General features: G+C 41.5%; 1 protein-coding gene across 2 annotated transcripts in view; it reads right to left on the bottom strand.

Annotated features, from left to right (window-relative positions):
• The window catches only part of ppp1r16b (protein phosphatase 1, regulatory subunit 16B), an 83,244-nt gene extending 72,552 nt beyond the window's left edge, over positions 1–10,692 (bottom strand). For both annotated transcript variants that reach the window (XM_071493630.1, XM_071493629.1), the window contains exon 1: positions 10,276–10,692. The gene's annotated coding sequence lies outside the window, so the exon portion shown is untranslated. The remainder of the gene's footprint in view (positions 1–10,275) is intronic.
• Positions 10,693–15,883: the final 5,191 nt, after the last annotated feature.

Consider the following 15,883-nt stretch of genomic DNA (forward strand, 5'->3'; position numbering starts at 1 on the left):
AATCCATTTATCAATTGATTGACTGAACATTACAACTCTAAATGTATTTCCTTCCTCATGAAACGTTAGCCAAGAGGTTTTACAAATATTTAACTGTCGCATTGTTTACATTCACGTTTGTTAGGTTGCATCCTTCTTCAGAGCCTTTACAGGCGTATTACACACCTCTTTGCACATTCCTGCCACCATCTGTTGAGGATGCGCACTCGCCAATGTGCTCATGTGTTGCAAACAAAATGGGGACCCACTCATAAAAGCATTGCCCGGTAGCACTTTTGGTGGCCAAAAACTCCACAAAGTACCGTGAACATGTTGCATTACCTCACCTCATGAGCGAAATGTCATGTCTTGCGCAAATACCGCATAATGTATTTGACACAGACAAGTCGTGTGGTCAGAGACATGATGTCGACTTTTTCCGTGTACAACAGAGTACATGTGTAAGACTTCCTAGACTTCCTGTAAACGTCTAATTTTCTCAGATAATTAAACCAGAAAAGCTGAGGGCTCCCTGTGTGTAAGCAGCTTAAACTCAGTCATCTGTATTCCTGTCTCACAGTCCATTAGCCAAACTTTGAAGGAATATAATTCACCTCTTCTCACCAGCTGGCACTTTGCAGTAAAGATTCATGTCCTGCCATGCCCAAAATATAGTTCAATTATTCTTCATGCTCTGCTTTATTGTTATGCATGTCTGTAGTCTCCATTTACTTGTAATCTTCCTCATTGTGTGATGGTTTTTGTTAATCCTTGAGATTTCTTTCTTTTTTTTTTTCTTTTTTTAAATAAACGTATGGCTTTAATTTCACCAGCCCACCATGCTTTCTGTTATATCAGCAGAGCAGTGTGCAGGTCAGAGCGGGCAGTGAGACAACCATGTCTTCAGCTTTCAAACAGGAATCCCGAGCCTCCGGCCTAAGTTTGCAATCTTTCCCAAAAAGACACCACACTGATCCGCTTCCCGCAACTCCATTTTGAAATGGATGAAATGTCTGCACTGGTTGTTTTCTGCTGATTTTCCGGTGTGGGAGGCTCTACGAAAACCTGGCCTGCAGCCCCTCTGCACAACAGCAGCAGCCCATGTCCAGGGCCTGATGTCCTGTCCCAGTCCTGGGTGGGGTTATTCGCCCATCTGCTCCACACTGACATGAGCGAATTGTGTTTATTTTAGACCAATCTGTCTGTTTATTTATAAAAGGGTTTGACCACAGCACGCCCTGGCCTCCAGGTTCTAACTACTCCCACCCCCACACCCCCACCCCTGCAGTCATCCGGTTCACTCTATCTCCAGGCAAATTCGGGAATATCCTGATTTTTCATGTTTCTGTTTCTTTCCTGAACCATTCCCCCTTAGTCTTCTCTCTCTCTCTCTGTCTCTCTCTCTGTCTGGATCTCTGTCCCACTGTTGAGTCATTTCACTGCCTAATGATGGTTTGAGTCCCCGGCTAAGACCCAGCCAGAGTAAACAAGGCTCAGACTCAGCCAGCCTGCAGTAAGTGTCACTTCTAATCCATTACTACACCAAGATGGGTGCGCAGTGAGCCCGCACTGTCCCCGTAACTGGGGGCATGGGCAGAGTAAGAGCTGTACATGCTGATTTGTCATTTTACTATGCTACAAAACAAGGATCTGTCTGTGCTTGTTAGATTAAGAAAAGCAGAGACAGACAAAAAGGATGAGAGTAGAGTTGGTCTCCGCAATCTGTTCTTCCTGCTGGAGAGTTTGGTGGAGGTGGAAGAGGGAGCTAGTGTTTCTCAGGGGGTTTGTTTACATTAAAAAGGGAAGATCAAATAAAAAAAAGTGGGAGCCATGCAACAAATACACTGATAACTTAAACTGGGTCAAAAAACTGCTTTCTTCAAGTCCATGAATATCTGCAATTATAAGTCAGGGTGTTTTCACACTACGAGTTTCGGTTGAAACAGAGGCAGTTTACCTAAAATATCAACCTTTTCTCTGATCTCATGTGGGGAAGTAGATACTGAGCAAGGTCGGCGATCAGTTCCTGTTAGGTTGTGGTATGGTTGCAGTCAGAGCAACCCTCTCTCCTACGAATTAAGTTTATATTCAATACAGCAAATATTTACTGTTAACATAGACGTAGAATATATGTCGCTACTGAACGTATCAGTAAAATGTTCACAGACAGTGTATTTGTTTTCAGACAAAACGTTGGATCCTTGCAGTACAGTGTTCATTTTCACCGACAACAGCTTAATTTTAATTTTTTATGGTTGTGTTTAGACACTCTCAACTCTTGCTTAAAGTTGGCAACTTCGATCACGGTCTGGTTTAATGTAGAAAAAGCTCACAACGTCTTTAGGCACGACTTGTTTATCAACATTTAACCATAATCATTAAGGTTTAACCCACCTAACCGTAACCACAGTGCTTTTGTTGCCCAAACCCAACAACAGACAGGACGGTGAATCTGAACTCTGGTCTCGTGCACTTTGTACGCCCGCCATCCATCCCAACCACCTCTTGGTGACTCCACTGCCATTAATAAATGCAGCACTTCATTCATTCATTTAAAGTTGCCTCTGAACATAATCCAACCGGTTAATATGCTGCCACCATCATGTAAGTGGGAAACCAGTTTAGTAGTGCATAAATGTAATTTCGAAGACACAGAGTTGCCATAACACAATACGAACGACCAGTGGAAAAGAAATTCATCTGCACATGTCATGATAACATTATTAGCTGCACCACTGTTTGCAGGAAAGTCCTTCACTGAGTTTAGAGCAACAGAAAGGCCAACTAGCAGGGCTCTCAGCTCACATTCCTCTGCCAAGTATGCCCAATGCTCTAAATTTGTCATTTCAATGTTAGAAAATGTTTAGAAATATTTAATAGCAGTTTGGATTTGCATCAATGCACAGTCACAGATAATCGTGGGATAAATATGCCAGATATTTTTCATTTAAGTTACTGCACTAGTTCATGATAAAAGTGATAAAACCTTATTTCATAAGGTTATGAAAGCCTTTAAAAATAAATATGGGAGCCGCAACAAAAAACAAATATTTGTTCCTTTGGACTAAATTTCTGTTGAAAGCTGTTAACACTATTTTCAATCCATCCTCCTGATAAACAAAAAAGGACAGAAAAACATAACTTCCTTAGTGGAGTCCATCAGATAGCCAGAGTGAAACCCTGCAGGGACCCTGCAGCAGATAGATGACAGTGCACTACAAGGCCCATGTGTATACTACCTGTTCCTTCTGTAAATTAATGTTGCAACTGGTGTTCAGTTCAGACACTGAACGGGGGGCATCACCAGCATCATGTCTAGGCACTTAAGACATTTGATCTCCTTTGAGGATTCCTAAAAAGAGATTTTTCAGACAAACTTATGCACACTCATCAATATTTAAATAGATACAACTGTTAACACTTTGAAGGGATCCTGCACCAAAGAAATCAGAGCTGAGAAGCCCCAGTTATCACCAGTTTATGAGACCGTGAAACCCATAATGGGTAAAACATTAATGGTTAACAAAGTGTGTTATGTGTGCATTGTGTGTCTGTGTGAGAACGTTGAGGCATGCTCAAAATGTAACAGATGCATCTATGCTCACACGAGCACATACGAAAAAAGACCTATGAAGAAGGAACAACACCGGGGGAACAAACCACAAAACACAGACACAAACATCAGCCGCAGCCTTGGTACGACCAGGCACCAGAGTGGGAGGTCAGTTTTAGACCAGAGTGAAGACAGAGACGTAGGACAGAGCAAGCCAGACATTAAAGGGCCCATCTCAAACAGCAGAGGGAGATTTCATAAAAACAGCCTTCAAAAAGCACACTCTCTCTCTCTCTCTCTCTCTCTCTCTCTCTCTCTCTCTCTCTCTCTCTCTCTCTCTCTCTCTCTCTCTCTCTCTCTCTCTCTCTCTCTCTCTCTCTCTCTCTCTCTCTCTCTCTCTCTCTCTCTCTCTCTCTCACACACACACACACACACACAGACACACACATACACACACACACACACACACACACACACACAGACACAGAGAGAGAGGGACTATTTCAACAACACTTCCAATGTTGGCTGAATTTTTCCTTTGAAGTTCAACAGCTGTGTTGGTCTAATATAAGAGGCATTTTGCTCATCAGGAGAGCAGAATGAAAGCATGACTCTTCATAGACACCGAGTATTTCAAGAGGCCTCATATTCAGAATCTGTTTACTATAGACTTTATGAAGAAGGGTTGGAAAGTAACGTTTTAGATGCCAAGAGAAGAAGATATTTCATGCTATGTGTGTTGATACCCTCGATAGGACACCAGGAAATCCAATAATTTGTTGTACATGTTTGTAAACATATGCTAAAGTCAAGCTAGACCAGAGAGGCTGAGGCTTGCTGTACTTTTCTCAACAATGTGAGGAAAAAACCTTCACAATGGCCCCCTGGTCAAACACCTCTGAGCTCACTTCCTTTTTACAGTGCTTCAATGGCTGTGATTGGTTGGTGGGTTTCTAAAGAAACCAGCTGCAGGAGATGCTGGGCTTTACCACACAAGCATGCAACGAGCTACGAATACAGTCAACTCTGGAAAGGATGTAAAAAAAAAAAAAAAAACTAAAAAAAAAAAATACACTGAGTCACAGGATGCTCGATATCCATGAAAGCCTCTAAATACATGTTTTAGTTTTGCTTTAATGGTGACAACACACCATGCTGGGTGTAGACACAGAGTAATACAGAAGTGAAAATCAAAATGTAGTCTAAGAAAAGCAGCCTTGTTATAAGCTTGTTGACATTGTATTTTTGAGGTGTCATCATGAGTTATTACAGGATTGTATGAGCCTCGCTGCCTGGGCACATGGTGCAGGAGGTTTGGGGACATAGTGACCTCTTGCAGCATTAGCTGCACGGTTAAATAAATCTCTGTATCACAGTAAACATAATCTTATAATCACACAGCAAATGTGTTTATATTATTGCAATATGGGTGAAAAAGTGAAAAACTATCTAAAATAACCAGACCAGGATTCCTGTTTTGGATATTTCAGCAAACCTGACAAATGAAGATACTTCATCACATTAATTATTATGTCACCGACCACTAAATGCTTATGGAGAGTTTTTGGTCATATCAAAATAGATAAAACAAAATGGGAAAAAAAAAAAGCTCTATTGCTGTTGACTTCAAGATGATTTGCACTTTGTCTGGGCTCACATTCCCATTCACTCAACATCAAAGCACCGCACAGATTTACTCCTCTGATCACAGTGATTGCACTGTAATTGATTTCGGCTGAAATGGCGGTAGCTTGGCATCTGACCACATGTGATGATTGCAACGTTGCTGGTTCGACTCCAGCTGGAAGCTTGTTGTATGTCATTCAACACACACACACACACACACACACACACACACACACAGGACTGATCGACCTGGATGGCATGGTGCGAAAGCTCTTCTCTACAAAACAGTGATGTTTGTGGTTTTATCCTCTCAGTGAGTGGTCACACAAGGGGCTCAGATATCCCAGCATCCATCAGCAGGGGATCCACCATTATGTCCACTGATCACTTAAGAACCTACGCAGCCAAAACCACTCCCACTACTCCAGGGACAATCTGGAGGATACCATAATCTAGATGCCCACTTGCTTTCGTTTGGTCTCACGAGACCAGATACACACACCGTTTCATACACTGCCGCACAGATGAAAACATACTGGAGCTGAATGGACAAAGCCAATCGAAAGAAAATGTATCAACAATTTTGATGATTGATTTATGTGTTATGTCATTGTTTTAAGCAACAACAAAAAAAAATCTGGTTCCACCTGATATATTTATACATCATCTTGGATTCTGGAAAATTGTGATGGACGTTTTATACAATTTTCAGACATTCTGTGAAAACAACAGAAGATTAATCAAGAAATGAATCAACTTTTTAGATAATGAAAACAATCATTTGTTGTGGCCTTAAAAATCACACAGGAGTAACAGAAGGAAATTACATCCTCCTTGTTGCCACTAATTTTGAAGTGGTTTCACTTTGATGACAAATATTTTGTGGAAAATGTGTGCGGAAAAAAAAAAAAACCTGTCAAATATTCCTTCCTCAATAATTTCAACTCAACTTGACACCAAACCTACACTTTTAAAACAACAAGTCTGTATCAGGAATGGCCAAGAAATGTGGAGGTGGACTTTGAGGGTCTGTAAGTAGCCTGCCCTGAGATTTGCCTGTCTCCGTATTAAGATCACAGATTAGCAGGAAGTGCCCGGGTTCCCGCTGTAATCAGAACGCTGATCTAGTGTAATCGCTTTTCTAATAGTAAGCAAGCACACTGGCTTCAGGCACGGCTCAGAGAGGACATCTTAAACAGCAGGAGGTCAACAAATCAAACATAAGAAACAGACTTCCTAAGAGGACTGGTAAAGGGAAATTACATTTATTTAAACAAAAATTAAAAACCTCCTCGGTGGTTGTGTGTCTGTGTTGACTTGCTTTGATGTCAGTACCAGACAGTGCCTGGCTCCGCTGCAAGTTGTCTTTGAGGATAAAGTGAGGCCGGTGTCTTTCAGTCAGCCTCCGGGGCCACTTCTGTTTCAATATTTTATGAGTAACAGCAAAATCACCGTGTCAAATAATTAAACATCAGTTAGGGTACAAAACTACACAGAATACATTATGGTGGCAGCTCATCAGTGAAGAGGAAGCACTGAAGGAGAGCAGTGGGGCTCCTCAGACACTCGAGAGAAATCTCATTTTGCCATTACACCATATACAACCTAATGATAGATCGTCTGAAACACCAGAGGTTGTAATGCTAATGTGTACGTGAGTGTGTGTGTGTTTATTGTGTGTGCATTAGGTCTGAACAATAATAGCAAGAAGGTGCTGCATTATTATATTTTCCAATGTATGAAAAAACATCTGTTGCTGTATATAATTTCACCAAATATGCATCTTTACTCCGTGTGGAAAGAACGTGTCACTCTTTCAAAGATTCATTTGACTTTAGAGGGAGAACTGGGGCAGTGGTTTATTTCTCTGGTTGACTCAACACAACACCAGACAACACTGCACTGAGATTTGAATAACTAAAACTGGGTCTGCACTGGTAAATAACTTTTCACTTACTTCCTCGATTGATCCGATTATCTTTGGTCTATAGGTTTTTTTTTTTTTAGAATACAGTGAAAAATTTCCTTCACAATTTCCTCAAGCCCAGGTTCATGTCATGAGATTGCTCAGATTTTATCTGACCAATATTCCAAATCCTAAATTAGGAAAGTATACGATCACATATGCAACATTTGAGAAACTGGAATATGAGAATGTTTGGGGGTTTTTTTTCTGCTTGACCCAAAAGATTGTATATTAAAACTGTAGCATTTGTCTGCTGATTAACTTATCATGTAACAGCCAGATGTATTACATATGTGCTGATGAGGTAAAATACTATGTATCATATTTCCATTTAAAAGTACCACTTTTCCAAATAAAAGATTCACCAGAGCTTAACAGTACCCACCCTGGAGCCAAGCCATGGCTGCAACTAAGGATCATTTCTCATTAGTATTTAATCCACAACAAATATTTTGGATTCATTTTGTCAGTAAAATGCTAGAAAATAGAGAAATGCCTGAGACAGTGACACCTTCAAATGTCTTGTCTGACCAACAGACCAAAACCCGAAGATATTCAGGTTACTAAAGGCTTGGGCTGATAATTGATAATATCAAGTATCGCTGTTTCTCGTCATTTTAATATTTTTCATAATATCAATAACACTATTTATTTTCAGTTTTGCACACTCTGCCCTGCTGCCGAGTCTAAATATTATTCAGTTACCTTAGTTTCCAAATAACCTTCCGTCTATTTACTAATCAATCAATCAACTAACTGTTGCAGCACTATTTGCGTTTTATCATTTTCAGGTCCTCTACACATGATCAGCTGCAGAAACACTGTTTTCCTGTGGAGAGCAACGATGCACTACCTCAGGCCTTATGCATAGCTGCACTTCTGCTGTGCTCGGAGTTCAATAAGTTTTACTTTTGATCTTGTTTTGTTGGTGACCTTTCAACTCACAACCCGAGAAGACACCGTCTGTGATGTAACCTGAATTCAGCACATGACGGATGAAAAGGGTTTCATGCTTCCAAACCCTTCTTGATCATTGAGTTGTTTTTTTTTTGTTTTGTTTTTTTTAACTTGTGTTCTTCTCCGAAAGCAGACAACTGCCTTCTCGCCAAAACAGTCTTTGCTAAGCTTGTTGTTTTCTTTTTGAAATTCCCCGGGGTTTTCCTGCTTAGGTACCACGCATTGGTGACATAAACCTACGCTGCAGTTTGCCTCTGCACCTCGTACCGGTGATCATAGGTAGAGAGCCAAAGCATTAAGGCCGAAGTGAATGCTGGACCTAGTTTGCTTGACATTTCTTCTTTGTATTGAGAGGTTCACTTGTGAACATCACATGTCAGAACTGAAACAAAATATTATATATATTGTGTAGTTCAGCCCTGAACTTTGTGCATATAACATAAGGTAAACGGCAGAAAGTACCTTTATCAAACATTACAGTCTAGGCACATCTTTGTGATGGACGTCTGCACGTCCATTTTCAGATATACTGAATATACTGATATACTGAATCACTTCCTACATGAAAGTAAGTGCATGTACTGTATTGTGTGTATGCATGAAGGCAGACATGCACTGCCACTCTTTCACAGCTCATCTCTAACATGAGCCGACGGGCGGTGCAGATGCTGAGAGGAACAGCAGGAGAAAGCTCTCAGGACGTCTCCACACATCAAACATTTAAAGGCCAGCGCTGCCAGGCAGGGACACCACCTACCTTAACAAAGTGTGCATCTGACACAAGGTGAGACAAACACAGCCGATGATATTTTCCATCTTTTTAGTGTGTTGGTGTGTGAACATGAGACAGAGACTCTAAACTGCACAGTTCTGTTGCCTCATAGATTTTTAATGTGGCCTAGTCTGTCTTACAGGACCGATGTGATTGGTCTGATTAGTAATTTATCGACCAATACTGCCGCTCGTTGCTTCAGGCTTCTCAAATTGAGCATTTTCTGCTCGTCTTTGTTTTATATGATTGTTGGTTGACTCATTTTTTCAAAACTATTGGTTGGACTAAAGCTTCACCCTGAGGTCTGGGGAAAATGTGATGGACATTCTGACATTTTATAGACTAAATGATCAATGCCCTTCAAGCATATTGCTGGTTCCAGCTTCTCAAATGTTATTTTATGTCATTGAAGACTAAAAATCTTATAGTCTGGACTTATAGTCAGTTAGTGGAAAGACAAAGTTACACAACAGCCGTTTTAATAAACAATTTAAGTAATATAGCAATTAAATATGTCAAACATTTTTGGGCTCTAGCCTCTCATGTGTGTAATTTGCTGTTTTTCTCTGTTTTATATCATTGAAAATTGAATATGTTTGAGTTTTTGATCGTTTGTGATACTAACCAAATGATTAATTGATTGGTCTAATCGAATAATTACTCAAGATATTGCTTGGGAATGAAAATGAACATTGGCAGCCCAATGTGACGTAGATCCAAAAAAACCCCCACACTTTTGTATCACATACATGAAATGGGGGAGTAACTTCAAAGCATCAAACATGTTGCACATAGACAAAGGGGGAAAAAAAACGGAGGTGTGCGCATATTTTCCATTCAAAAGTTTAGAATATGACACTGCTCCTCCTTATAAGCCTCGGTTTACACGACCTGGGGCTCTCGTTGCTCCTGCACATTGACTTGTGAAGCAACAACTAAAGAAAAATCCCTGCAGCTTTCAACCATTTCAAACTGTGCCCAAGTGTCCCAGCAGCCGAGGCAGCGGCTGTGGAAACGCTGTCGCAGGAAAAGCCATGTGCAACACTGCAGCGGTGTAATGGCAACATCCCGGGGGAAGGATGTTGGAGCCGCTCTGCTAAACCACAAACCGTGGAGCAGAAATCCCGAGATCTCCAGGCGCCAGCAGCGGAAACGACGGTTTTCGCCGGTGTAGGTGCGGGTTATGGAGGCGGGTGGTGACCCTGGGAGGGCGGTGAAGTGAGCTGGCTCTGAACTGCTCCAAGAAGAGTCGGACATGCCCCTCTCCTCCTGCCTGCCGCTTTTTCCTCTACTGGCAAAAATCCCCTCCTTGCCTCTCGTTTAGTTACAACCAGTCCACAGCTCACTAACCACCACCACCCCCCTCCTCCTCCAAAAAAAAACAAAAAAAAACTGTCAACATGTCTTAATTTCTGCACTCACCTCACTCCGGGTCGAGACGTTCACATGGAGGCGAGAGAAAAGCGGGGGAACCGGCAGAGATCTCCCGGAGGTTTAAACTTGTCCCGTTAGTAAAGACACGACAGGGCTGGTAAGAAATGCTTAGTGTGTGTGTGAGTGTGTGTGTGTGTGTGTGGGTCTGCAGAGTCTCTCTCTCTCTCTCTCTCTCTCTCTCCTATCCAGCACCAAGTCACTCCTTGAGGGCGGGGTTGAGAGGGAGGAGGAGACTGAAGGGCGGATGCAGCCACAGTGAACGGCAGGAGTGCGCAAAGTGGGGCCCCCGAAACAGCCCCCTTCCCCCCCAACATAATGTAGACCAGGGGTCATCAACTACATTTGTGGAAGGGCCAGAATCTGGGGGCCAGACTTTAGAATAAAATGAAATAAAATTTACATTTTGGCCTTATTCATGTATGTTTTGATATTTTAAATTTTCTTACAAAATTGATGGCATTTTTTAGCCTTTATCAGTCAGGCTCCTATCACCTATACCGCAGCCAGCCACCAGGGTGATAGAGATATTTTGCCTTGATATTTGTGGGGCTGTCATGTCCATCACTGAAAACTGAAAACTTGATGCATTTGGGAACAAACTTGATCGGTTCCAGGCAGATTTGTTGTCAAGGAGGCTGCTGCGGCAACTTCACAGAGAAGATGAAGAAGATGACGGAGAAGTCGATCTCAATTGCTTTTTGGGTTGCCTTAATAGATCCTTTAAAAGATACCCTAAATACCACAAGAGATTTTCTTTTTCCTCCTCACTATTTCGGAATTCAATCGCGGGCTGGATCGGCCAGTTGACGATCACTGATGTAGACCTTCACCTCCACTTCCCAAACGTACTTTTCAAAGTAAAAGGAGAAAAATTGGACCGATTAACAACTGGTTCATGGTGCACTGGTGAACAGTTATTGTGAGTATTGAGGAAAAGTTTTCACTGATCACCGTTGATGATGGGTTTTGCTCTCCACTTTTGTGAGTACCCACGGGTCCACTAGCTTCCAAGAGTGTGCGCAAGGATCTGTGCAGATTCACCAATTCACTGTGACCGTGCAGTCTCCATGCTACAAGGCACCAACTGCGCATGCATCGACCAAGCAGACCCCAAGCCAACTAGAAAGTAGTTTAATAAGAACAACCATCCATGGTGTCCACAGCTGTTCATGTGCTCATCCACAAGGGAGTGTAATTGAGGCTGGCCCTGAGGAGCTTCCACACCTACAAGACACATCGCATTCAAAACATCAGATATTCTTGATATTCTCTATTTGTGACTGTGGAGGGAACATGTGTGATGACGGTCTTTTACAGAGTGTCGCATTATGGATTGTGGCCTTAATTCTTTCAGAGGTGGTCAGTCCTAAAAGTGTTTCGTTAGCCCAGTTTAACACGCAGGAGTTTCTGAAGGCTGGTGTAATGTGTTTCGCTGCCACAGTGGAAATAAATTGAAGACAACAAAAAATGAGTTCATTCATGCATCTCTTCACATCTTCACTAAAGAAAATGACAGAGGGAGAAAATCAAACAGCCATGAATTATGGCTGTCACAGATGATGATCTTAAAGTTTAAAAAAACAGTCTGAACTAGAAGGGCACTTAAGAGTGTGCAGACCTCCAGCAAGGCCAGTGTCTAAGAACATACACCAGACTTCAGAGAAAAAAAAAGACAAATTCATAATAAATGATCCGGATCTGCACCAAATTTTGATGAGTTCCTCCCTGGCTGTTGCTCCATCCCACCTCCAAGTTCAGTGCAAGTTGGCTCAGTGCTTTTTATGTAATCCTCCTGACAAACAAACAAACCAACAAGCCAACAGATGCAGGTGAAAACATAACCTCCTTGGCAGAGAGAAAACTAACTGTCTGAGAGAGGAATCGACTCACTGCAGTAACTCAGTCAGCTGGACAGTGGCAACAGCCACAGAGAAACTGACCTGCCTGCAGACGTCCAACTGGGGAGAAACTTTAATAAGTAGCCAAACACTGTAACATTGTCAAATAGCAAATGTGTGTGAGAGAGAGAAAAACACAGATTTTCAAATCCATTCACCACAGGCCTCATTTTACCAGTGATATTTTGCAAAGCACACAGTGCATTGACGAGTTCATCAATGAGCATATTTTTTTCACTTTTCTTATTGCTAATGAGTGAGTGTGTTTACTTCTTTTTATTAAATAGTTACATTTTATTCTGCACATAATATTATGTAACTGTAATGGTTGCAGAAAATAAATCTATCCATATGATACTTAATGGTTGACTCGGATGTTTTCTTATCATATACGTTATTTTTATTGCCTGTTAGGATTATACTGCTGAGAACAGCCCCTACATGCATGAATGAGGCTCATGAATGAAGTTGTGTGTGGATACAGACTCCAGTCACAGACACAGACTACACTGGGTGTCTGCACAGATGGCTGGTCATAAATTTTAGGGCTGCAAGCAGACGGTCATCGCGGCAGGCCTTTCCAGACATGAACAGATGAAAAAGTTTACATCACACAGACCCTCACAACCACATGGATATGAAAACTATAAATTAAGCTTCAACACTTCTTATGATCCACGGAGCAGATGCTGACAGTGAGCACAGTGTCTGAGCCTGAGCCCAAACTTAATAAATGCATGTAAAACCTCTTGTTTAAGCTGGAATTAAGTCTGTGAAGATATAGAGTTTGCTAATGTCTCTTTGTAGTTTAACAGACAAGTATAAAAACAGTCCCCTGAATACAGTCCTTTTACCTTGACCGACATGGTGTCCACCCACCTGTGTGCCAGGATACCAGCTTGCAGGTTACATAGAGGTCCTCACTAAATCTGACCTGCAGCAAACCAACCCAAACTTAAACTGCACAAATACATTTTCAAATAAATAGAGTCAGTCCATACATGACCTGATACAGTCAGACAGCTTCCAAAAATAGCCCTGAAGATAATCACACCCAAACCAAAAGGCAGTCAACCGGAGAAGACCTTAATAGAGAGCAAACACCAACACTAGCGGAGGCTTGATACCGCCACCAGTTAATGAGCAGTGAGGGTCGAGAAGAGGGTCACATTCTGTGTCTTGCCTCATAAAAGAGATTTTTTTCTTCAGCGATGACCACAACTTTGCTATAGGACAGGCCACTAACCAAATTAGACAAAATATATGTTTGACCTAACCTCAGTTACATCATCCAGGTCAGATCTCAGCAACTAGAAATTGAGAGGATCCATCTTGCACCACCTGTGGGCCCATTAACCTGCCTCTGACTTGCAGCCATATCTGTGTTTGGCTGCACATTCCTGTGCTTTTTTTTCTCTGCAGCTGTTTACAAGCACTGACAACTTTTGTAGGTCAACAGACTTCAACTGACGAAGTTGATGATAATTCTGTGTTGTTGTACATTCATAAAAAATGAAATCACTTGGAGACTGGTGTAAATAAATATATTATATTATTTCATTATATTACCATTAAAACAATAGTTTTGGATAGTAGTTAATGATTCAATAACTAATTCTTGTTCTGCAGAACTAAATGTAGGCCTACACTTCCAACGCCTCATCCTGATGAAACAATATTTTACCACAGACTTTCTATTTAATGTATTATTTTACTTGTCATAAAGCTTATGAGATGTCAGAAATACACTGAAGGTGAAAATAAAATTAGTGCTTTATCTCCGGCGAGACAGTCGACAGCAAAAGGGTCTAATGCACATGAAAACTTAATGCAGTCTTTGAGATTTCTCTCCCACACTTTGGGATTTCCCCAATTTATTTCTTTTGTCTTTGCCTACTTGTGTCTCCTTTACTTTCTAATCTTCTCTCCTTCTTGTCTTGCAGAGATATGCCTCTTGGTAAAGGATCGTGCCACTGTTCATAGAAAATACCTCAATAGGGAAAATACATGAGAAAAGAGTGGATGTTTTGGTTTGTTTCACCCACGGACTGATTTGTTGAAAAGAAAATAATGATGCCACAACTGCAGAATTTATGATTACATGACTCTTTAAGACTGGAGAACACTGAATGCAGAGTGACCTGGTTTTGAGGCTGTATCAAAAGGCTAGTGTTCAATAAAGAATATAATTATATAGCAACAACAATAATAATAATCATAATTACAATAAGTAAAAATCAGAATTAGAGAAAGACAATGTGCATGGTGGCACTGAGGTGCAGTGTCGCCTCACAGCAAGAAGGTTCTGGGTTCAAACATGCTGGGACATGTTGTCCCCATGTCTGCGTGGGTTCCCGCCAGGTACTCCCGCTTCCTCCCACACTCCAAAGACATGCACGTTAGGTTAGGTGACCCTTAAGTGCCCGTAGGTGTGACTATGACCGTGAAAGGTTTGTTTGTCTCACTCAGATTGTGTTTACTGTTAACATAATGCACTTCATGCTAGACAAAGCAGAAGATACACAGAAGTTCACCAGTTCATGATTCCCTTTCACAGCATCTGAGCAGAGGCTCTTCAGGATCCCTGGAGAGACTGTGAACGTCCCGTACTGTTTGAAGTCGTAAATAAGCTGCCCCACCTGTGTTTTCTCTTTTAAATTATTAATGATTCAGTTATTACTGTTGCCCAGTCGCTCTGTCCTCTGTGGGCTCTTTGGGATTCCTCAGGGAAGGAAGATTTGTGATTGTTAAGAGCTTTCAAGTCAGCTACTGTCACTGCGAGTCAAAGCAAAATGATCTCAATATAAAGACATCTCCAAGCTTGGCAAGTAAGGAAAACTGCCGCAACGTTACAGATCTGCAATACCAGGAAATGGGAAACATAATGATGAAATATAACAATATCTAAACTCAGCAAATACACAAGTATTGACAAAGACTCTCGGATAAAAAGGGGAAAATAAAAGTTTTAACATTCAAACACACTGATTTGAGAATCTGGGTCAGCAGGAATGGTTGATGGAATAAGGTATTTGTTAATACACTCCCCCCTTTCTCCTCTTAACCCCAATCTTCCTGGTCCCATGGCAGCTGGAAATGGCAGACAGGCTTAAGACTGTGCTCCTTACATATTTCATGGATTTGCACTTGCCCCACTTCTCCCAAAGAGCAGAAAGAGGTGGTTTGTGTTGTTGTTGGGAGTGGCACGACTAAACAAAGCACACAAGGTACAAGTTAGGAATGAAGATTAGCTCTTTGTCTGTGTCCCTCAAGCTGGCACTTGAGTTTGTTTCAGAGCAATTTAACTTTGTCTGTTAGCGACTGGAGTGCTTGGAAATGAGAAATCTGATCATTAAGCAGTGCATTTGAAAGTGCGTTTGGAAGTGAGAAGCTTTCCATCGCCAGTTTTTATGGTTTTAATAAACAGGCAGACAAAGAGACGCAATGCTGGTGACTAATGCTCTTCCTGAAGGAGTTATGCAATTAAAAAATCAAATTATAAATCATCCCCACAATACACATCATGTCTTTGTGGTCTGCATTGATCCACCCCTTCTTTATGTATCTATCTTTTTCACTCTCTTCTCTCTGTGGTGAAGAGTGGATCAGTGCCAAGTAGCTGCCGCGAGCAATAAGTCCATGTTGTCAAATCCCGCAATTAAGATATTAGCACATCAGCGAGAATGGAGTATGCTCTT

This window comes from Trachinotus anak, unplaced genomic scaffold (genome assembly GCF_046630095.1).
Source record: "Trachinotus anak isolate AG129_WGS33_773 ecotype Australia unplaced genomic scaffold, CSIRO_AGI_Tana_v1 ptg000013l, whole genome shotgun sequence".
Classification (NCBI taxonomy): domain Eukaryota; kingdom Metazoa; phylum Chordata; class Actinopteri; order Carangiformes; family Carangidae; genus Trachinotus; species Trachinotus anak.